The sequence below is a fragment of the Pelodiscus sinensis genome, chromosome 2 (assembly GCF_052426305.1).
Source record: "Pelodiscus sinensis isolate ZL-2025 chromosome 2, ASM5242630v1, whole genome shotgun sequence".
NCBI lineage: Eukaryota > Metazoa > Chordata > Testudines > Trionychidae > Pelodiscus > Pelodiscus sinensis.
In genome coordinates this window covers 77,320,061-77,344,039 of record NC_143053.1, presented here as the reverse complement: position 1 = coordinate 77,344,039, position 23,979 = coordinate 77,320,061, and the positions used below count along the sequence as shown (strand labels likewise).

General features: G+C 40.1%; 1 protein-coding gene across 1 annotated transcript in view; it reads right to left on the bottom strand.

Moving 5' to 3' along the window:
- The window catches only part of CHST9 (carbohydrate sulfotransferase 9), a 249,544-nt gene that overhangs the window by 187,780 nt on the left and 37,785 nt on the right, over positions 1–23,979 (bottom strand). The window contains exon 2 of the mRNA XM_075920797.2: positions 2,856–2,910. The gene's annotated coding sequence lies outside the window, so the exon portion shown is untranslated. The remainder of the gene's footprint in view (positions 1–2,855; positions 2,911–23,979) is intronic.

Genomic DNA, 23,979 nt, shown 5'->3' with positions numbered 1-23,979 from the left:
ATAGCTGTATTTGCCAGAGTTCATTTTAACATGAGATTACTCTGTTACAAAATGTTAAGAGATACACCCTATAATGAAAATTTCCCCAATTCTTGGCAAGATCTCTCAGAATCCCCTGAGTCATCGTGGTGTGTCCCATGTTCTTGTTCAAATGACCTCCACTCTATGATCCTCACTTCATAATCTTCAAACAGCTGTGCCACTAGTTCATGAAACATAACAGGTGTTGAACTTATTCCAAAAGGTTGTCTGAGAAATCTCTAGTGACTATATAGGACTTTTCAAAGCACAGAACATGGGATAAGGTTCATGTCCTTTAAGATACCAAACCTACAACTTGTCTCTGGTTCAAAAGTGCAGTGCATCTATAAGCTCTGAAGTAAACTCTTGAAGACTAGATGAACTCAGGTCTCTGGGATCTAAGCAAATTCTTAAAATTTCATATGGTTTGGCATAATGAACCAGTCTGTGAGGTTGTCAGTTTATTTATATAGTAATTTTCCCACATGACCAAGCTTCATTCTTACCTTCTCTCTCCTATCTACATATAACTTTTATGGAAAACCAATTCCTTATTTTTTAAACATATATTTACTTAGTAGATTTTTAAAAATATATTATTGTATTACAGACTTTTATAATATTTTATAGTGTATGCATTTTTAATAGCTTGAAAAATGTTAGTTTTTCCACTCTAATTTAACTTTGCAGGCATAATATGAACCTGTCACCCTTTTACATTAGGTTATATATTTTAGCTCTCTCTATCCTGAGAAACTAAAATGTTAAAAATGAATATTTAAAAGCTCTAAGAATGGCTGAGATGTCAGATAGCTTCACTATGAGGAACACTAAATTCAGCAACCTGTAACTTTGTTATATGGTATCAAATATCATTGGTATGACCTCTTCCTTTTCTTTGAGTTTGTGAAGCATGTCAGTTGGCATTACATTGGCTTGAATGCCTATGCACATTGAGAAGTTTGTTTGCTTGCTCTGTATGCTAAATTCTACCTACTTCACTGTTGCTTTCCAAAGCATTTATGTTCCCTTTTGGTCAGAAGTTAGGCTATATTGTGCCCCCGCGCTACAAACAATGCAATAAATAGACAATAACAACAGCCCAGCCATCCAGTCACTGAACATAGCTCAAAGTACTACAGATTCAAGTTAAATTATTCTTCAAAATTCTACTGGGCAAGGAGAGAATAATGTATGCTATATGTAAAATCAAGGAACGTAGAAATAAAATTGAGCATGGCAGGCTATACTGCAGTCATCAGATTTTAAGCAGAATTCCTCCTGTTATAAGGATGTATAATCTAACTGAACGGGTTAGCTTAGTTCTCATATGTTCATATCATCTCAGAATTTGCTCTTCCTGAGAGACCAGTTTGATGTAGCAATAGGACAGATTTTATCTCCCTTACTTATGTTGGCTATTATCCTACTTGTTACCCTTACCCAATAGTCTACAAATAACAAGTAAAAGAACTACAGTACATAATCTGTGTTCCTATAATGGCAGAGGTGGCTGATGGGTCAATTGTTCTGTGCAATTAGAGGCTTTCATATTTTGTCACTTTGCCACAGAAGGGCAGACATATTGAAGCAAAATACAACTCCAATGTCATCACTGCCTTACCTAGATTTCTGAAATTTCATTAAGGCTCGGAGTCATTGGCCATAATGGTTTGTGCTTCTTAATGTAAAAATGCATATTCCTTTCTTCCATTACATTCCAGTAAACTTTCACTGAGACAGTATCTTAATGCCACATACACAATGTCACATACACATTTGCTGTCATTGGAACAAAAACTTTACTAACACCACCTCACACATCAGTTACTACATGTATAGTTAAATACAAAACTACATTTTACTTTGACTAAATTTTTACAACCTTAATTTTGGACGCCAGGTGTCACTAGTAGACTCATCTCTCTCTCGACTACAATTATTTCTACTATGCTAGTTCAGCCAGATTCTTGGGTTCATGATTTCAAGCTTCTGATTAGAGGTTCAATACATTAAGTTATGCAAGATAAGGTGAAATATTGTAATACTGAGAGAGCTGGGATTTTTTTTTCTTGGCTATATGATGTGGGGGAAGAGAAGCAGTTAAAACAAAATATATATCTATAATGTGCATACACACAATTTCCTGTGATTTTTTAATATTCTCAATGGACCAGGTCAAATCATATAACTGTAAAAAGCAAATACTATTCCTTTAAAAAAAATCTTTAAATGTACATATTTTGATCACTATGCTCAAAATGAGTCAAAAGACTAATTCACACCCCCTATGACACATCTCTTTCAGGAAACACATTTTCTGATCTGGGCATACACATCTACCAGGATTCTGGAGAACACTTGAAGGATAATTTGTACATACAATATATGAAACAAGAAAGAATAAGAAATGAGCAAAGATTATGACATTGTAAGTTTTTCTGTTCAGATTTATATAATATACTGTACATCATGAAATAGGTTCAACTTTGGTATAGGCTCTTTTCCTTTTTTACAGTGTGAGGTAGGTGTATAGACTACAGTAGAGAAATGGAGTGATACATTCTCGATGTGCAGGGCAAATGCACACAAAATGCCATATAGAGCATTGGATTAGCATGCTGGGTAAAAAGGAAAAGGGCACACCCCTGTTCAAGAGGGTAAAAAAGTGGGTAGAGCAGTCATGCACTAAACCCAGATGGCCATGCTCCTGTGAAACTGGCCTTGACATGCTGCAACCTAGTCTTCAAGAGAAGGCACAGTCTGTTGATCCAGTGCGCGCACACACACACACACACACACACACACACACACACACACACACACTCACTTACTTTCTTATCCACTTGTGAAACACAGGGTGGTAGAGCCCAGGTGAATCTCAGTGATCTACTTGGGAAAAGGAGAAGTAGTTGTCACCTGCTGCATCTCATCTTTAGGTTACATGGATTCACTCAATACGAGGATAGCTGAAAACACTTATTACCGAGTTTTCTATTTTTGTAGCCTCTTTAGTGTCCGTGATCACAATCGCTGTCACCATTCTGATCAGGCAGTCAACAGTATATCCCTTCTGCTGTGTTCATACTATTCAAGCATAAAATTCTAGCCATAGAAATTCTATGGTTAAATGAAGATTTTTACTGTCAATTATCAATATAAAGTATTGCTAATCATAAAAAAATATTGCAGCCAGTTGATTTGTGGGTAAATTTATTACAGTTTCTGTAAGGAATGCTTATTTAATCCTTATCTTTTCCATGGAAGTATCCCAGCTTTCTAATCAACAAGAATATGCTGCAGTTTCCAAATACTGTTTCTTTCTGCTCCCCACCTTTCCTAACTTAGGGGGCATTTACACCGCACCATAGCTCAAAATAAGATACGCAATCTGACCTACGCAAATTTCGATCTTATTTTGAAATAGCTTATTTCGTACTCTGGTACCGTCTACACAGTGCCAAATTTTGAAATAACCTTCTATTCTGAAATGTCCCCTACACCTTGTGGAATGAGGTTTACAGGGACATCGGAATAGCAAGCCCGTTATATTTTGAAATAATGGGCTTGCTGTTAAGATGTGGGATAGCTATTTTGGGATACTCTGGTATCCCAAAATAGCGTTGCAATGTAGATGTAGCCTTATTGATTCTCACTAATGACTCCTTCAGTCTATCATGTGGTGATAGTATAGCTAACAAAGTAATACATTTGAAAATCTAATTCAGCTTATAAGGAAGATAAAGCTCCTGTGTACTATTGGTTATTTACTGCTTTTGCTGAGTGTATCTGTCCCTCATAGTATTGTGCATCCTACAACACTGTTGTCCCTATGTCTTACACAAGAGAAAAATATTAGCCTAATTTACTGAATAGAAATTTTCCATTCAAGCCTCCATGGCAAAGTTGCAAAGTGAGAATCTCTTTTTTGTCTTATGGAATTAAGTTTGTCCTGAAAACTTCTTAATGTTCAGTCACCATACCTGCAGCAGACCATTACAGCCAAATATTTATTCTCCTCCCTACACAAGCACACGCCACAAGCCCCCATTAAAGTAGAGTTGCACTGCACACACATATTGATGGTTGTCATTTGTTTCAGGAGAAACTGAACAATGTAGCTGGTCAGTACAGTAGAGCAGATGATTGGCTACTAACAAACTTTCTGACTAATTTCAGTATTTATGGCTAGCCATGTGACTCCCTTAAAATTCAACTTTTTCCTCTGAAGTCAGTGGGCCAGGATTTGACCCTGTTTCTGTCTGTGAATTTCTTCCCCTAGAGAGCATGACATGTTAAAGCCATTTGTTATCTCAAAATTATTCACAAATGTCTTCAGGTGAAGGAGAGAAGCCAGCCCCGACCTGTAATTTATGCTATAGCTATAGTATATTTAACTAATAGATACAGGGTACATTTTGAACTGTATATTCAGTAGCAACAGACAGCATTCTTGCTGCATTGGCTAGTAACATAAGTCATCTAATCATACAACAGAAACAATGCCACTTGTTTCATGTAATAATCACACAGCATTAATTCTGAGAACTACTTTTGAACATGTCATTGCCTGTTTGGCCAGGTGGTTAGCCAATACTGGAGAACTTCAAGACTTGTTTCTGTTAGGAGAAATGGATGATCGGAGTCAGATATTTTCCAGAGCTGAATCCTGTTTATTTACTAAGAATGTACACAAAGTCCTGTTTCTCCAAACACAGGAGAAATAGACATAATCAGTTTCCTTGCTTACAGGGTGTTCCCGCTATACATCCAAAATATGTTCCAAAAAATTTGGCTGTATTGTGAAACGACAAAGTGGGAAATTTTTTTCCCGTGGCTGACTTCCATTTGCACAAATTGGCTTTTTTGTGTGTGTGACGTAAGAGCGAGGAATGGGAGGACTTATAATGCAAGCATGAACGACATTAGTGCAGAACCGATGTATCCCAGGGTGACTTATAGAGGGAATGCCCTGTACAATGTCCAAGCATGCCTTTCCACTGCCTCTCGAGATCATGGTCTGGGATGCAGCTCTTGCTGTCTGTTTGCTTTCTTCTTCTAACATGCACAGAGCTTGCCAAACAAACCCTGAACTCCTCACAGGCCTGCCCACGGGGGGAGGCAAAGAGGGCAGTTGCCCTTGGGCCCAGAAATTCAAAGAGGCCCGGGGCTCCCAGGCACTGCCACTGCTACTGCAGGCAGCCGTGGGCTCATGAAATCACTGCCGGAATATCTGCCGCATGCTCTGTGTGACTTCGAGGGCAGGGCTGTGTGTGCTGCACTCTGAGCAGCATGGAGGATGGCCTATTCTGGTCCCACCCCTTCTGCCTAATGCCCTGCCCCGTATGGGAGCATAGAGCCAGGCCCCCTCCTGTTACCCCAAAAATATTCTCACTGGATACCACCCAGGGTTACTCTAGTATGGGTTTATTTCCACTAGGTAAAACTAAAGAGGAAAAAGCAGCTACCAAAGGTTTAAGCTAAAGAAGATAGAACTCTCTCTTTCACACACACAGATAAGCAAGCAAGCACACACCCCTCCCTTCATTCACACCCATTCATTCCTGCCCTCAGGCAATCACACATTTACACAGACATATAGGTTGCAGAAGGAGCCAAGGCATGTGGATCCTGGAGGGTCTGTCTACTCATCATGGCTGGGGAAGCTGGTCAGGAGGAAAGACACTGAAGAGGAGCTTCTCAGGATCAGCGGAAGGAAAAAGAGAGAGTCTCACATGTGCTCCTTTTCTTTATATAGTGTCTGAATGGCTCCTGTGACTCATTCACCTTGTCATCAGGGAGCATGCCCAGACTTCCCTTTATCCAGCAGGGATACTGTGATGACTCATTGCCATGTGGTCCATTGTTCCAAGCCTTCTTCAAACACACTCACACTCACACTCTCTCTCCATTCACTCAGGGGAGAATGCAGCTTAGGGAAAGTTACAAGCAAGGTGGCTGCATGTTACAAAGATTACAAAGTTTCAGTTTACAGTAAGTTTGAGAGTTACACAGATTGCAAAGATTGACAAGGATCATAATAAGTTGCAGTTTAAAACCTTAGACCTTACAGTTTGGTGTAGCTTTAGAAAATCCATGTATATAAATCTAGTGAGCTCAGGCGGAGGCTTTTTTATGCAACACCTCCCACTTTGCCCAGAGGAAGATGGGAAAAGCCTCATGGGCAACTTAGTATTTGAGCTATGAATTCCCAGCCATTTACCTTACTTATTGCTGCATCATGAGTCTTCATCAGGATATAGAGGTCAGCAGTCAGCACCTTGGATTTTACTCTGTTATTATTTTCAGTGCTAATGGAAATTGATCTAAATTAACCCCTGCTTGTGTTTCAGAGGCTTGGCTTCTTCTGGATTTTTTTTAAAAATTTTGAAATAAAAGATAGAGCCTCCATGCAGAGCCAGAGAGAATGAACCACCCATGTTTCTGATCTCAATTTCCACAGATCCTGTTTCTGATCACCAGCTAATTTCTTCCACCCAATTTCTGTAAGATTGTCTACGCTTCAATATCTCTGATTTCCCTGAAGCTCTCAGTTTCCTCCTTCCTTAACTGAGTAGACGCCCCATCCTTTCCTCACCTCAGTTTTCCATGCTCCAGCTATACTCAGGGGCTTAGTATACACTGCAGGGTTTTTGCGCAAAAAGCCTTTTGCGGAAGATCTCTTCCGCAAAAACTTCTTGCGCAAAAGCACGTCCACACCTCAAAGCGCATCACAAAAGCAATGTGCTTTTGTGCAAGAAACATCCACACTGCATGGACACTCTAGTGCAAGAAAGCTCTGATTGCCTGATAGGGGTTTCTTACGCAAAAATCTCTCCAGAGTGTCCACACTTTCCTTTTTGTGCAAGAGCTGTAGCACAAAAAGGAGTTATTACTCATGGGGAGAGGAATAACTCTACCAGCAAAAGCCCTCTGTTCTGTCAATTTTCTTGTGCAAAATCACACTTGAAGTGTGGATGCTCCACAGGTTTTTGCGCAAAAACCTTGTAGTGTAGACATAGCCAGGGTGTCTGTTTCCAGGCTCATCCACTCACCCACTTCCCCCCAGGGTTCCTTGTTTTCCTCATCATAGCCACTCCCTAATTCTCCTTTCCCTTATGGATCTTTCCTTTTCCACCACACACTCATTTCCCCCACTCTGGTTCCCTCCTGCTTCTCCCCGCTCCCACCCCCAAACACTCTTCTCCCAGATTCCTGCTTTCCTCAGCATCACTGCCCTAATCTCACCAACATCTGCTACTTCCTCCTTCCCCCCCCCCCAAGTCTATTCTCCCCCTCATCCTTTCAGGGCCTTTCCTATAAGTACCCCCCAGCATTGGGGAGCCCTGCTGGCACTCCAGCCATCTGCTGCACCATTGCAGGGCTGGAGCACACAATATCTACTAGCCTCCCCCCCCCCCCATCCCCGCTCTCCAGGCTCTGGGTGTGCGAGGAGAATGTGGAAAGTGTCTTTCTCCTCCTCAGTCAGGGACCATTTATTTCAGTGAGAGTTGGGAGGGAGGGGGGTTTGCACTTCTCATTTGTATGCGGTGCCCAAAGAAGGTTCCCCACCCCTGCTATAAGTCTCACTGTAAGGTTCTTATTTCTGTTAGTGCTCAGACAACAGACAATATTTCCACCCAGCAAGTTTAGCTGCTGCGTCTGGTAAGATACTACCTCCAAAGTCCAGGCAGTGAATCAGGGTTTCTGGTGTGCTGCTTTGCACCAACAATGAAAAGGGCTGTGCCCACTGACATTTAGAACATCCTCTGAAATGTTGGAGTTGATTGGGTACAACATTCTGAATGTATCACATTCCAGACAAATGGAAAAAATGCCATTGAGAGGAACATTAAATCTCCTTTTCCTTGCGCCAGAATAGTAACAAGAACAACTCAGCACTGGTCTGGTTGAGAAGCACTCAGTAGCTATTTTTATTACAAATAAGTCTCCGCTCACCTTCCAGACAGTTTGCTTGTGTTAATACAATTAAAAATAAATGTGAAAGATTAATTCAGTACATTGTTTGGTACAAACAGAATGTTGGGGGTTTAAAATAGGAATGCAAATAATTTTAATTACAACCTATTATTAAAATAAGAGCAAATGAATGAGTTTGTTTTCAAACCAACTATGAAAATCTATTAAAAACTAAATATAAGGTATATAACAATACATTCCTCTTTGAGACAAAAATAACTAGTCTTCTACAGAATCCCTGGGGATTGAAAAGATTAAATCAACCATTAACCATGAATTCTCCACACAGTATTGAGCTTCCCATTTCCTGAATGACAGCTGTAGGGATAACATATTAATGTATTGAAAATGATTCCTCCAAATGGAAGTGACTCCCCATAATTTGTTCCCCACAACTTAGTGTTTAGATTTATTATTAATTCTTCTTCTTATTATTATTATTATTTGTTAAGATTGTTAAATGTTTAGATTTATTATTATTATTGTCCCTTTAGAATATAATATATTAGGTCATGTAACTTAGAACTGTTAAGAATATAATCCTATGTAGCCAGAAACAGCCTCCCCCTCCCCCCTGCGCTCCAGGGCATACTCAAGCTTGTGCAAGGGGCTGCTTGAAATTGACATTGCAGAGATACATTGTAACAATGCATTGTCAAGCCACTAACTCTGCTATGGGAGCCAAGCCCTGTAATTGACTTAAGGGCATTGTTTCTTAATTGAGGCCTGTTCTCTTTAAAACATTGTAACTTTATTCAGCACTCAGAGAATGTTTTAAGCAATACCACCCAGAAACTTTCTGTAACTACAACTTTTATTATTATACAAAATACTGTATGAATGTATGAGAGAGTGCTTGGATGATGAGTGAATGGTTCTGAGAGGTGCCAGCCTGAGAATACAGCAACAAAGGGCTGAAGAAGGCGTCAGGTGCCAGTGCAACCAAAAGGTGTCAAGTGGAGAAACTGGAGGTCCACCCGATGAGATCACTGATGAGCACCTGGCAGCCACCCTGGAGACATCAGCATGATACAGCAATTTCCATAGACTGGCATAGGAAAAAAATTCCTATAAGAACTGAACTAAAAAACTATGGAATCAGAGTCCAAGGTTCTGCTGCCAGCCTACCAGGAGCTTCAGATGCGCATCTGATCAGGACTTCGCTCCCCACTACCATCACTTGTGTACAGAGTACCTGGCCAGTATCCTGTCACAAGCAACTTCCAGGCTGGTAACTATACACAGAACTTGAATGAATGGATGTATGAATGAATGGTTTATATATATATATATAAGTGTATAAGGGTTAAGTAATGTTAGGAATAAGTAGTTAAACAACGTTGTTTGCTTCTATCTTTTCTTTATTTTTTATTATTATCTTTACAATAAATGTGGCTTTTTGCCTTATCCCCCTCATAAGATCCTGCTTGCTTTTATTTGGTACAACACAGCCAGGTTGAATATGAGTGCCTGAGATACTAAAAGGTTGTGTGCTGCATTAGTTTCCTGATAAAGCCTGCACCATGCACCTGAAACAAAAAGATGTTTCCCTCCCCAATAGATAGGGAAGTATAATTATAATGTGGCTCTTGTATGTATCTTTCATTTGGAGGCTCTGAAAGGTATAGCACACTAGGTAGGAAACACATCCTGAATAAATTCAGGCCCCTCCAGGATGGAGCGTATGTTGGAGAGTATGTTGGAGAGTACACACTCTACACAACAGTTTGAGACAGGAGATGAAAAATCATCATCATATACTTAAACTATAGGACATACATTGATAAAGAGCAGCTTGTTTCCCCAAATGGAATTTGGGAACCCTACCAAATATCTGTTAAGCAGTTGGGAAATGCATTATACAATTTAAAGAAAATGCAAGAACTGAAATAGTCTCTTGTTAGGAATAAGAGGGAAGTGGTAAGATCAAGAGGCTACATAAAAGCTACCTCCCTATTCTAGTTTTTTGGTTAAATAACAAAGAACCACACATGGATCACACCATCAGTACATTCACTTATATGATTTCTTAACCGGGTTTAAAATTTCAGTCCTTTACCATATGTCATTCAAAATCCATTACTTAAAATTTGTGCTAATACCTTCAAAAGTTGTAAAGCTTGGTTCAATGGTGCCTGCTAGCCCTCCCTTACACCATCACCTTTCTTTCTAGTTTCCATGGGCTCTAAAATTGAATTACTGTTTGCATCATTTTGGTAGAAACAATTTTACATCCTATCATTCAACCAAAAATCTATACATGTCAAACTGTATCCAGAGGCAAGATTAAACCAATACTGGGCAGTGCACCAAGCGAGCACTTGGTCTCATTGCTCTCTGTCGTAGGCAATCTTTTATTAAAAAAAAAAATGTTCCTAGCTTTTATGTGGAGTAAACAAAAGAAAAATACCCCAAGCTTACAATTGTGAACCACAGGCGTTCTCTTTTGCCAAGCTTACAGAAAATTTACCACATTTCATGTAAGAATGGCACCATACATCTCTTTAGGGAATTAATTCTGAGACTCAGTGGTGGTGACAATGTAAATTTCCATTATGTTAACTATTTCATTGTTTGCTTTAACAGAAGTATCTAGTTCAGGGATGGCTAACCACAAATAGTGTGTGGGCTGCATGTGTGGCCCACCTTCACCTCAGTGGGGTTCCATCTGCAGCCCAGCGGCCCCTCTGGTTGCTCACTTCACCCATGGACCTTTTGCACTGTGGGGCACGAGAGCCCCATACTTACCTTCTCCTCCCCCTCACTTCCAGCACTTTCAGAGCAAGTGAATCACCTGATTTGCACTCCATCCCCACTCCTCCTCCTCTCCCTCCCAGAGTTGGAACACCGCAAACAGATGACTCACAGCATTCCAGTTCTGGAAGGGACAGAAAGGAGTGGGAATGGAGCAGGAGTCAGGTGATTTATGGCACCTTCAAAAGTTCTGGGAGGGATAAGGGAATAGCAGGGAAATGCAGGGCTCCAGTGCCACAGCGCACAAGGTGCATGGGGGGCAGCCAGGGGTCTGTGGGCCACAGGTTGAGCCCCAGTTGGCCACAGGTTGCCCACCCTGGTCTAGCTACTCTAGGATTATGGCTAGAATTCAAGTAAAATATCAGCATTTCCTCCTCCCATGCAATCTGATTCTTGAATGTGCAAATGAGACCACAACTACAATTCCTGATTAGTTTGAGGTTAAGTTGGACAGACTACCTACCTAGTTACTGTTCAGGTTACTGTTTTATTCTAGTTGATTAACAAACCATGATCACCTAAAATGACTGGAATGAGATTCTTGATTATTTATATATGAAGGAGACTGAGAAATGGCAAAGTGAAGCTCCCCTCATTACTACGTCTCTCAGAAATATTGGAAAGAACCTCTGGAACCACCCAGAGAATGTAAGATCCACCGCTGGTGTGAACAGTTATCATTTCATTGACTTAAATGGAACCAATTTACACCAGTTGGGGATTTAGTCCTTAATGGTGTGCACAATTACTCGCAGATAAATAAACATCCTGAACAGCTAATTTGTGCAAGCTCTGTTCTTTTAATCCCACTTTTTAAATCTTTCAATCATGAGTAGAGGATTTGTTGCTTTGTTTGATATCAACAGTATTCGCCAGCTTCTCTTTCTTTGAAAGGGCAACTGACAGCACAACACACTGTAGGCTGAGTCAACCCTCACCCACACTTTCTGCTGGTACAGCTTTCCACAGAGACAAATCCTAGAGAGATTAATAGGGTGTTGCAGTCCATGGAACATCCAATTCCTTCAGACACTGTCGTGACTGCAGCAGTAATGGGATCTGATGGGTTAGTCTCCTGACTTGAAAAGCAGCATTACCCATGCTGATTGTTTTTATTGGGTGATTATTACTTTTTAATTTGGATTCAATAAAGAACTTCCCTATGTTCTGGCAAAACATTGTTAAATGTTAATGCTGCCCACAATACATTGTGTACTTCTTTCTATAAATGGAACAAAGTGCCTGTGCTCTGATTGCCAGCTACAGATTTATTGGGGTATGGATTGCACATATTAAACACAGTCATCAGGCCACAAAGGTTCCATCACAATCTGCCTACAAGCTAACATCATTAAGAGGCAGTCTTCATATATCTTCATGACTGATATGTTGATCTTTCCCATTCCATGGACTAATGAATTGACACAATGTTTTTCAACACCGGTGTGCACACTTGATTTACAGCAAAGCACTAAACACTCAGATGGTGATGAATTCCAAATTGCATTGGCACCTGGCTGACCAGAATGTTTCCCTAGGAAGAATGCTATTATTACATCAAGCAGTGATAAATAATAAACATTGTGGGATAAGTTGTGCCTACAGTTTCACTCAAACAATACCAGTGATGAAGGGACTGTGTGGCTCTCTGGGCCAGACTCTCAGCTGATGCAAATCAGCGTACAATCAATCCCTTTATCAAATTATATTTTGTGGGCAACATTCTCTTACAGATGAGGATTGTTTCACACCATTGATTCTCACACAAATCATTTTGCAGTAGGGAGCCCAGGTGGTCTGAGAGTCAGGACTTTGTCTTGTGCAGTTGACATTTGCTATCTAATCATCGCATCTTGTAAACGAAGGGTACGTCTAGACTACCGCGTTTTGTCGATGGAAGTTTTGTCGACAGATACTGTCGACAAAACTTCCGTCGACAAAGAGCGTCCAGACACATTGAGTTCTGTCGACAAAGCAAGCTGCTTTGTCGACAGAACTCGGTAGTCTGGACACAACGTTACAGGCAATAACACCTTCTGTCGACAGAGTTCTGTCAACAGAAGGTGTTATGCCTTGTAAAATGAGGTATACCAGCGTCGACAAAACTGCTGAGTTCTATCGACGTTATGTCGACAGAACTCAGCGGTAGTGTAGACGCTGGTATAGTTTTGTCGACAAAAGTCCACTTTTGTCGACAAAACTAGGTAGTCTAGACACACCCTAGGGGACACAAAGATGACAACATGATTCCTTCCCTAAGGAATTGAGAGTGGTCCCTTTGTAATGCTCTCACCTCCAGAAAGACCAGAATCAGATATCAAACTCAGATGCTCATTAGCCATGTGAATGAAGGTGATATGACTTTGCTGTCAGGCTGTCTTAAAAAGGCTTTTGGGCAAAAACTTGCTGCCTATCTACACTGGCGGGGAGTTCTTGCACAAAAACACTGACGTTCTAATGTGTGAAATCAGGGCTTCTTGCGTAAGAAATATGATGCTCCCGCTCAGGAATAAGCCCTCTTGTGCAACTGTTCTTGTGCAAGAGGCCAGTGTAGACAGGCAACATGAATTTCTTGTGCAAGAAAGCCCGATGGCTAAAATGGCCATCAGAGCTTTCTTGCACAAGAGAGCGTCTACACTGTCATGGATGCTCTTGAGCAAAAGCACATCTCTTGCGCAAAAGCACATGCCAGTGTAGACGCTCTCTTGTGCAAATACTTTAATGCAAAAACTCTTGCGTTAAAAGTATTTGTGCAAAATCTTGCCAAAGTAGACGTAGCCTGCATGTTTTATATCATTAGTACACTAATAACACTTTAAATCCAATAGCATATTCCATCTAAGGAGCTTGGAGCACTTTACATACATTGTAAGGCTAAATTTGCCAATGACCCAATGAGGCAGTAACGTAGAATGATCTCTCTTTTCTAGAATGGGAAATTAGGCCACACAGAAATTAAAGTCAACTGGGTGCTGAAAATTATTAACATTTATGTTATATATATTCATGTTATATTTCCTTTGTACATGTTCATGCTTTTCATTTTAGTGTGTATTGAACAGGTCTAGTTCTAAATTGGTCATAGGAGAAGTAAGGCCCCTCCTCTGCTGTACTCAGACTGAGGAAACATCCCTGGTGAGGCACTGCCCTGGCTCTGCCTGCTGTCAGCAAGTGACAGGGAAGGGGACATGCAGTTATGGGGGAGAGGGAAGATTATTTGATGGAGTGGCTGGCTGGACACACAGAGGTGAATGAGGTACTCTGTGAGAAGGGGTGAAGTAAATTACTCCTTTGTTGGACTATGAGAGTAGGCATTTGACCTAGTTAGACTTCGTTCTCTGGTCTGCTCCTGGGTTGGGACAGTTATGAATCAAAATTATGTCCTGTGCATTCATAAGGTGATTTGACTTCTTTTAAGGAACACATTTTATAGCATGTGTGCCCCCCAGATAGTAATACATAAATATACATAGTTGTCAGACCATTAGGTCTAAACAGGTGCTCCACTGGGATGTTTTCATAAAAAGAGGAGGAATGGTTATTGTGGCTGGTGAGATATTTCAACATTAAAAGAAAACCCTACAAAATTCTTCCATTTGTTCCCTGAAGGCTAATTCACAACTTCATTTTAAAAAACCACAGGAGGGTTAAGTGCAAATTCTGTTTATTTTCAGTTTTCTTTTAATTTAATTTTTCCCACTTAAAAGAAGTACACAGCTAATAAATATCTTGAGAAGCAATTTTATTTAAAAAAAATATTTATAAAACAAATACTATTTTGTAAGTGTTTGTAGATGCCAAAAATAGAGGCTGGAGAACAAGGAGAATAAAAAAGAACTATCACACAAAAGAGGTAGTTACAATGACTGCAATCAAAATTAGGTCATTTTTCAAAACTGTTAGGTCTCAGCATAAACTGCTTCTGGGCATCTTTAATTTATGTGACTGCTACTTACACAGCAGATAAGGCATTTTGATACCAACCTTAATAGCAACACAGGAGTAATATGTTTCACAGGGGTGAAGCTGTCCTAAGCAATATTATATCTGAAATATATATGGAACAGGAAAGCTTTTCCTTTTAATAGCCAGCATGCATATTGTCTCCCCCCTTTTCAGAGTACGGTATATATATTATGCTGAATCAAAGGAGACAAATAAAAAGAAATGTTATTTGAAAGATTTCAGCAAATTAAAAACTAAATTCCTAACCCTCCATGATCACATCCCCTTAAGCCAGATTTGGTTCATATGAATGTTTGTGGAAAATGGATTTTAAGCTCACAGGCAGAATTTGGGATGATGTTTATTAAATTTCAGCTGGAAATGGAAGCAGTATAATAGCGTCTTGGAATTTTATTGCATGGTTTGGGGGGTGAAGGGTGGGCACTGGTAAGTGCATGGAAAGAGGTAGGGTACATTGGAAGGTGACAAGCCCTCTGCAAACTCTTTGAAAGACAAGTGAGTCATGGTGCCAAAAAGCCCCTTTCCAAGGTGGGCACTTCAATTCCATAGGCTCTTCCCCACTAGACTCACTGAATCACTGCTGAGAGAAATTCCTAATCCTAATCAACGCCTGGCACAGTACCCCCTGGAAGAACAGTAGGAAGGACACCAGCTGGTAGAGTGCCATCTGCAGGATGCTGCAGCTGTAGAGATGGGCTAAGTGTTTTCCCTTCCTTGAAGATCTCCAGGCTTGTTCTTCTCCCCCTAGTCTGGCAGGAGTGAAGAGAAAGTGAGCCCTGGAACAAACAAGGCCCAGCCAGGTATGTCTACATTGCAGCTCAGAGTGAGTCTCTCAGCCAGACCCAAGCTTAGTTTAATAAAATCCTTTGCAGGCCACCTTTAAAATATACTAAAATCTTTCATTCCCGATGGCTCCTCCTAACCAAAAATGATTTACCTGCTTTTCTTCAAACATCAGGGTGACCTCACCACACTTGTTCTCTTTGTTAAACTCATCCAGTTAGGGAGCAGAAACAATGCTATGTAAAAAAGGTGACCAAGTAGGTGGCAATAGTAAAAGTAGCACAAGCACGTGGCAAATACAGCCCCTGAGCAGCCTTCAGTTAGCTGATTGAATTATTTTACATAGATACATTTATAAAAGCCAGCCTGTAGGGCAAAATTAACTGAATAAACTGTTTGCTATCTATGGTTCACTGAAGCACCATGAAAATCCTAATCTCCCTTTACGTTTGAATTTTCCAACATACTTCATTTAAAATCCTAGCAAAGTAAAACAAGTCAGGTATACCTTTCTCTATAAAGCTGCAGGAATCTCTTTTGAAGCTCCAGCACTGTTGTTATTGTAACTTTCTAATTCTCTGTGATTTTGCGTCTTTCCTATTATTAAGATCAAATCAGAAGGGGTAAGGAGGAGGGTAAACATTTGCAGAAAAATGGGCAAATTTGATCTGAGATGACAAAATTAATATTAAGAATAATATCCCAGCCTTCTCTGATTGTTTGATTTAATCTAAAGAAAGCACACTGTGCAGTTAGTAAACATCATATCCTCCTAATTATATTAAATTGCCTATGAGGACCAGCTCTGCCCTGTTGTCAAAGGCCAGGAACTTACTTTCAACAATGAATGGGAACCTCAGTAAGACATTCTGTATCATCATTTAGCTCAGCAAATGCAGCTCAAATCAGTTGCGTAGGTGTAATTAGATGCTGAAAAATAATTACTTTAGCCTAACTATTAGCAGTTCCTTGCTTGTATCCCCTTGTGATCGATGAACAAATTACTTTATTATGAAACCATTAGAGTTTAATTTGTCTCTATATACCATGGACATCAATATTCATTTCTCATAATTGATCTGCACAGTCTTATTACAAATTCGTATTACTACACTTCCAGTTATCAATCTGGAGTTGCATCAACCTTAACTAAAACAGACCATTTTTAGAAACTAGAAATTTATTCTTATGCATCAGCTAGCAACACAAATCTAAAGGAACATGAACTTTATCATTAAGCTTGCATAGGGATATTCTTTGCATTTCTGTAGCCCAGTAGACTAAGATATATTTTCAGCCAGTTTGAGGCTTAGCCTCTGTCTAAATACAGTTGTCAGATTTGCAAGTTGATCCCTCAAAATAAGGAACAGGCTTATGAAAATGTACCCCTTTTTCATTAGGTGCATATTCCTGATCCTCCTGCCTCTCCTCCCCCATCCATTTACTCTGAGTGCCATGAAAATGGTTTCTCTCAAAGGGTCTGGTTATGTATACCAGTTAAGGCAAAAAGCTACTTTTTATTGGTCATTAGGTGCTTTTTAGGTGCAATTTACAAGGGAGATGGGATGGCGGGGAAGGTGATAGTCAGAAACCAGGTCATGTCCCTGTGACGGTTCTCAAGGTATGCAAGATTGAGAGTCATCATGTTACCTCCCATCTCCAGGGTGAGGGAGTCTTGCTTGTGCTTAGCTGGATGCCAGTTTCCTGATGCTACCAGTCTTCTAGTCACTCAAGTAATCTCCTCTGGGCTATGCTATCCCTTATGTTGCCTTGTAGGTTAACAAGAGGCATATCCAGTGCCTGAATCACTTTAAACTCTGTTCCCCTGTTTTATCCAGCCTCTGACTTTGGCTAATCATAGAAATACCCCCCAAGAGAACAGCATATATGTCAACTTGTAAAATTCAGCTCTGGAGCAGCACTTTGCTGAACATCACAGCACTTAGATTTATTTCTCATGAAAACAAGAATACATTTATTATCAAACATTCAAATCTTAAGAGAGTAAAGATTTTGGAATCAAAGACTATATATAAAACAAAATCACAACATGCACTCTAAAAACAAAACAGGTTAACCTCCTGTCCAAAGAAATTTCTCAATCCCAATGTCTTTTGTAGGTTTTCAACCAAGGTTGGCTAAGATACTGATTACATGACTATAAAAACATTGCCCATTTATTTTCTAGGTGCAGGATTCTTTTCTCTTGCATGCATATACCTCATTATTTGACCTAACAAACAGAATAACTAAAGCCCTGAGCGGATAACAAATTTTGTATCTGCAAAAATGAACCACGGATATCCACGTACACATCTACGGCTGCAGGTACCTGTGGCTATAAAGCAAATAGCCATGGATTTCCACGGTTCTAAGGATAACCATCTCTTCCTTGGTTTTTCCTGTGGGCTGTTTCCCTGTTGACCTCACATCTTCTTGTTAACATATGACTCCATACATAAATGGGCATTCATTAGGTTAGCTTAATTTATGTCCCAACATGCAACTCTATATTTCTTCCTTCCTGACTGGAGGAAAATCTGTTTTCACCACTGCTGGTGACTCGTACAGACTCTCAGGGTATGTTTTCAATATATAAACAGATATTTTATAATTCCTTAGATAGCAGCTGTATGTACTTTTCACAAAGATATTAATGACCAGTGTGACCTTAGCTTTCATTTAAGACTTATATGAAATTATCTGGTGAAACAGGATGTGCATACTAGAATTAGGACATTCTGTCACCTCCCTGGCAAGCTGGCATTAAGGGGTGCTTGGGTCAGAGTTTTATCTGTGCTATATAATTAGCTATACATATTCAGGTGCTGAAATCTTTACTCTTGATACAAACAAACAAACCTCTCACCGATGTCAGTCCTTGCAGGACTGAACAGAATGACAGGGTTTATCAATACGATATATGCCTGTCATGACAACAGTTCTGGATTTGGCATGCAAACATCTGGACAAGGTGTAATAAACAGAGTTGATTTACAGGCAAACCATTAACATTATAGAATTCTAATTAGTTATGCCAGTGAATAGCCCCACTAATAGCATTTGGAAATTGTTGCCTAAAACCTGATGATGATTGAGAAATTTCTCAGCTTTCTCCTTTTATAACAAATCGTATAACGTTCAGTAATTTTTTTTTCAGTTGTGAGTAGCTAATGTGGAGCTGCGTATTCTATAAGCTACTGTCAGCAGGGCCAGCAGCCACCACGGACCCTTGGTAAGATGTGCGGGAGGGGTCAGCTCTATACCCCCTAGAAGAGGCAAGGCCTTGGGTACGGGGTTGAGGGCAGCCAGCCCTTCATGCTGCCCAGATTGTGGTGTGCCCCTTCCCCCCTCACAGCTGTGTGGAGCTGTACTCCGGTGGCGATTCAAAGGGGGCTGGGTCTATGGCCGTTGCCAGAGGAGCAGCAGCAGTGGCTGGGAGCCCCAGGCCCCTCTGAAGCACCGGGCCCTGGGGCAACTGCCTCTTTTCCTCCCCTTCCCTCCCCTCCTCCCATTGGTGGGTCTGGCTACTGTAAACACAAAGTGCTGGATTGTGGTACCTTAGCAGAACAGATTCTACCCTGCTGCACATCAGGCCTATGGAAGTTCAAAATTAATCAGAATTTTGTATTTGCTACAGAGTAGAACAAACACTGTGTTTACACTGGAAACAAGAACACATTTGATTGTATTGGTGTAAGCACAAGTAGTACTCTGTGTCCATACTAGCTCTGCTGACTCTTTACAGCTTTGGTATGTCCCCACCAGCATTGTTCTAAACCCTTTTCCTTGCCATGCTCTCTGGGCTGCAGCAGGTGTCTCAGAAGAGATAGGAGAGTCCACCACTGCACTGCTCATCCCTAGAGAGAAGACTCATTAAACTGCTTCTGCAGGCAAAGATTTATCCCCTGTATATGAGAGCTGCCCTATGCATAAGACCCTTGCACCCATCAGCATGTACAGTGAATGGTATGTTCCATGTGAAGCACACAGCATGACACCCATACGACTGTACAGCATAAGCCATGACATTGAACTGAAAGCAAAGACATGCAAGACAAACTGCAGAGCCCCTGCATGTAGATTGTTTATGGCACTTAAGTTGTTAAAGGAGTGAGGAGACAATCAGCAATTCAGAGAGATTACTTAACACAAAAAGAACAAAGTGCTAGAGTCATCAATATAAAATAGCATAAATCAACCAAATAGGCAGCTGAAAATGACAGTTTTAGGAGCGTTAAGATGAGGAGATAAAGTATAGGTGGATTTTTAACTTCTGGGTTTATAAAGCCTTGTTTGATAGACCATAGACAAGTTCTCACCTGAGACCCAATGAGATAAATTCAACCCTTGTATAACTCTGTCAAGTTTGATTGACTTATGTCAGGATGATTTGAAGCCCAAAGAGTTCTCCACTTTTAAAAGCTGCCATGCCTTTGCTATATATTAATATTCCAGTGCCAGATAGCATATATCCAAAATTTCAGAAAGCAATGGAAAGGATTTAGTACAGAAATGAGTGGTGAATTTTAATTCTCTTTTGCATGCCAGCATAATCTGAAATAAAGGGCTTGATCCGTTAGCTCTTGCAAACTCCAGTACCTGGTTATCACAATTCATTGTAGTTACTAGTTTTATTATATCCATACTCCAAAATTACTTCAGTCTCACCTTTTGGGAACACACTCCTTGTATTCCAGGTCAGATTCCTTTTAACTCTGTTCTGTCTCTCCTCAGATAACACAAGTTTCTCTTTACCTCAGATGACTCCTGTGCTTTGGGTTTACTCTGCGGGAATGACAGCAGCATCTTGTGGGATGGAACACTGTGGTCAACATTCATGATCAAGAACTCAAACTGAGGGAAGGTCAAACCTTTTTTCAAACTCACCAAGAGACTGGCTACCTTCAAACTTACCTCTCTTCTGGATTGTTTACAGCAAGAATCCTGATAGTGCACAACTACAACTTATCTTAAATAAAACAGTTCATTCAACCTGGCAAATAGAGAATCATTTGAAATTTAAAGAGAAAGCAAATCTTCATATTGCAGTTATGACAGACCTTGCTGATGAGGCAGGAATGGGCTTTGGAGGTTAATGGCGAATGTTTGGATAAAATGAGCACAGAGCCTGAGTTTAAACTTCTGTTTAACCTGATTTTTTTCATCCCTCTTCCTTTCATTAAAAAAAAAAACCAAAACAAAAACAACCCCTTCACCCACTTGTAAACCCAGTGTTGGGATGAATTGAGGTACTCTAATACACAGGATGCTTGAGAGGACTAGGCCAGGAAGTTTCCATGCTCCTCCGAGTTCTGGGACTTCTGCTCTAGTTATTGCATGTTTGCCCATAAATGACAAGAACAAAAAGTTGTTCATACATCTGCTCACGTTAAGCAGCTATTAAACATACTTTGTTTCCTTCTGAAAATAGCCTTGTTTAGAATTTCCAAAGACAGCCACTTGGGATCTATATAAAAATGACATGTCCTAGAGCACATAGTCAGTGGGTAAAATTTTCAAAAGCCCTCTGATTTAGAAGCCTACGTTCCATTTTGATAAGTCCCTTATCAGCTTTACTTTGTTTTTGCAATCTCTACCCAGTATCTAAACAGGACAAAAATAGGTCATGTTCTAAAACCAGAACTCCACATGAAGCTTTATGAAACCACCACCCTAAAAACCTGGCATCTGTCTAGACAGGGAGGCCTTGCATACAGTGTTCATCATAGAAACATTTTGCCTCTGTGGTATTCATTTTCAGATCCCCAGCAAAACTAGTATCATTACAGAATTAAAAAGAAAAAGGAATGGGTTTATTTTGGTGTCTTAATGAATAAATGCAATAAACTAAACTAGGGCTACTAAAATAATTTTTTACGTAACTGAAAGGGTCATTGAAAAAAGCAAAATAAAATTCACTCAGGAGCTCTCTAAAATGACACTGTTTACTAGTCTTTGTGGCCGACTATGAAGTTTTATGATGTGCACTTATTAAATGGAAAAATGTGCTTAGAAGATAATAAACACAAAAGGTTTATGCAATGGTGCTAATGGTCCAAAATAATGCACCAGGCATTATTTTTACCTTTTTTTGGTGGTATAGAGTAAGTGAAAAGGTGAAAAAAGAGGTGGGGAAGAGAGGACAGCTACTTTGATGTGTAAAATGCACCACCTTGCCTCTCCCACCACAGTAAACAGAGATGGAGGAACCAGTCTGGAAAAAATAAAAGCCACAAACATTTACTTAGACTGAACCCTAACACAACCTTTAGAGGGTCAAGAAAGGCATTCATTGTTTTTATATTGTCCATTTGCAGATTGTAGGCCAGGCAGTAGAAATATCAACATATTATGAGAAAGGCTCCTCTTGTGCTATATTTTAATTGATCAGGTGAAAAAAATAATGGAAGTCTCAAGAGAGAAGGATGCTGTCATGAGAGCACCAGACCAGTTATGCAGATTGAAGATAGTTCATGTAATAGTTTCAGGGTAACTGTCCCTTATTCCACCATTGCAATCCCTCAAGAGCACCCATTGAAGGTTTCCAGCTCCCAGACATCACGTCATTTTGGTTGAGGTCCGTATCTGTCTTCAGGTCTGGCTGAGGGGTTTTGAGGATGGACAGCTCCCTGTTTTATACTGTGATGTATTCCTAGCAAGCCAGTCTGCCTCAAGGCTAGTGCCTGCAGGTGACTCTCTCTCTGAAGGCTACAAACAGTGCATTGTCAGGAGTTACACATCACCATACAGCTTTTTCTAAGCAAGCATATTTATGCTTCAGATAAAAGCATTAGTGAAACCCCCCCAAAAAATCACCAAGAACCTATAGCCGTACAAAAAGGTTACTAGAGGTCATCTCTCATCTTTTGTGACCTAGTAGGGCACAAGCCCAATTTGAACCAGTATACACAAGCTTTCCCATGAAGTGATACCTCTCTAGAGGCTTTTATATTTTGAGTTATTCACCTTTATTACCTCCCATTGTTTTTATGACAATCTATGCCTCCAAATTTGTTATGATCCCTGGCCCACAGTGATATTGCACAAGATTGCTGTATCTGTCATCATCTGGATAAGCACAAAATGTTTTTGTTCCTAGCTCAACAAAGAACTGAAGCATGTATCTTACTTTAACCACTGGAATAGTCCCATGGAAGCCAACAAAATTATATACGCACTTGAAGTCAGGCAGGCACATGCGCACATCAGAGTCTTCATACTTAGAAGAAATGCATGCCCAAGCCTTTTTTTAGGAGCACCAACTACTTGTTGTAGACTAACCATCCAGCTAGACATTTTGATGATCATACAACGAGAATCCAGATTCTTGCATAATAGAATTTACCTATAGAATCAAACATTGCAGAGCAATGCTCCCATGTTTCCTTACTCCCTTAGACCTCAGCTTCCCAACCACTACCCTATAATTAAGAAACATAAACATAACCAATAACTGCTCCTACACTCTACTGACTTTAAACAACTGTCAGCAGAGACCGACTTGAATAGGAAGAAATCACAAGCAGAGTTGTGTGGAGTATGGAAGTTCTGTATTGCAAAGGATTTAGTTTCTAAGGTTAGATGTCTGCAAGTCACCAAGACCTGATGAAATGCATCCTAGAATACTCAAGGAGCTGATAGACTAGAGGAGGTATCTGAGCCTTTAGATATCATCTTTGAAAAGTCATAGAAATCGGGAGAGATACCAGAAGATTGGAAAAGAGAAAATTATCCCAACTATAAAGAGGGAAATAAGAGCAACTCAGGAAACTACAGATCAGTCAATTTAACTTCTGTTTCAGGGATGATGATGGAGCAAATAATTAAGGAATTAATCTGCAAACATCTGGAAGAAAATAAGGTGATAGGTAACAGCATGGATTTGTAAAGAACAAATCATGTCAAACCAATCTGATAGCTTTCTTTAACAGGATAACAAGTCTTGTGGATAAGGGAGAAGCGTTGGACATGGCACACCTAGACTTTAGTAAAGCATTTGATATGGTCTCGCATGACCTAAATAAACTAGGCAGATACAACCTATATGAAGCTACTATAAGGTGTGTGTGTGTGCGTAACTGGCTGGATAACTGTTCTCAGAGAGTAGTTAGTAACAGTTCACAATCATGTTGGAAGGGCATAACAAATGTTATGCAGGGGTCTGTTTTGGGACCGGGTCTGTTCAATATCTTCATCAATGATTTAGATAATGGCAGAGAGAGTATGATTATTAAGTTTGCAGATAATACCAAGCTAGGAGGGGTAGCAAGTGCTTTGGAGGATAGAGTCAAAATTCAAAATGATCTGGGCAAACTAGAGAAATGGTCTGAGGTAAACAGGATGAAATTTAATAAGGACAAATGCAAAGTACTTAGGAAGGAACAATCTATTTTACATATACAGAATGGGAAGTGATTGTCTAGGAAGGAGTACTCAAGAAAGGGATCTACAGATTATAGTGGACCACAAGGT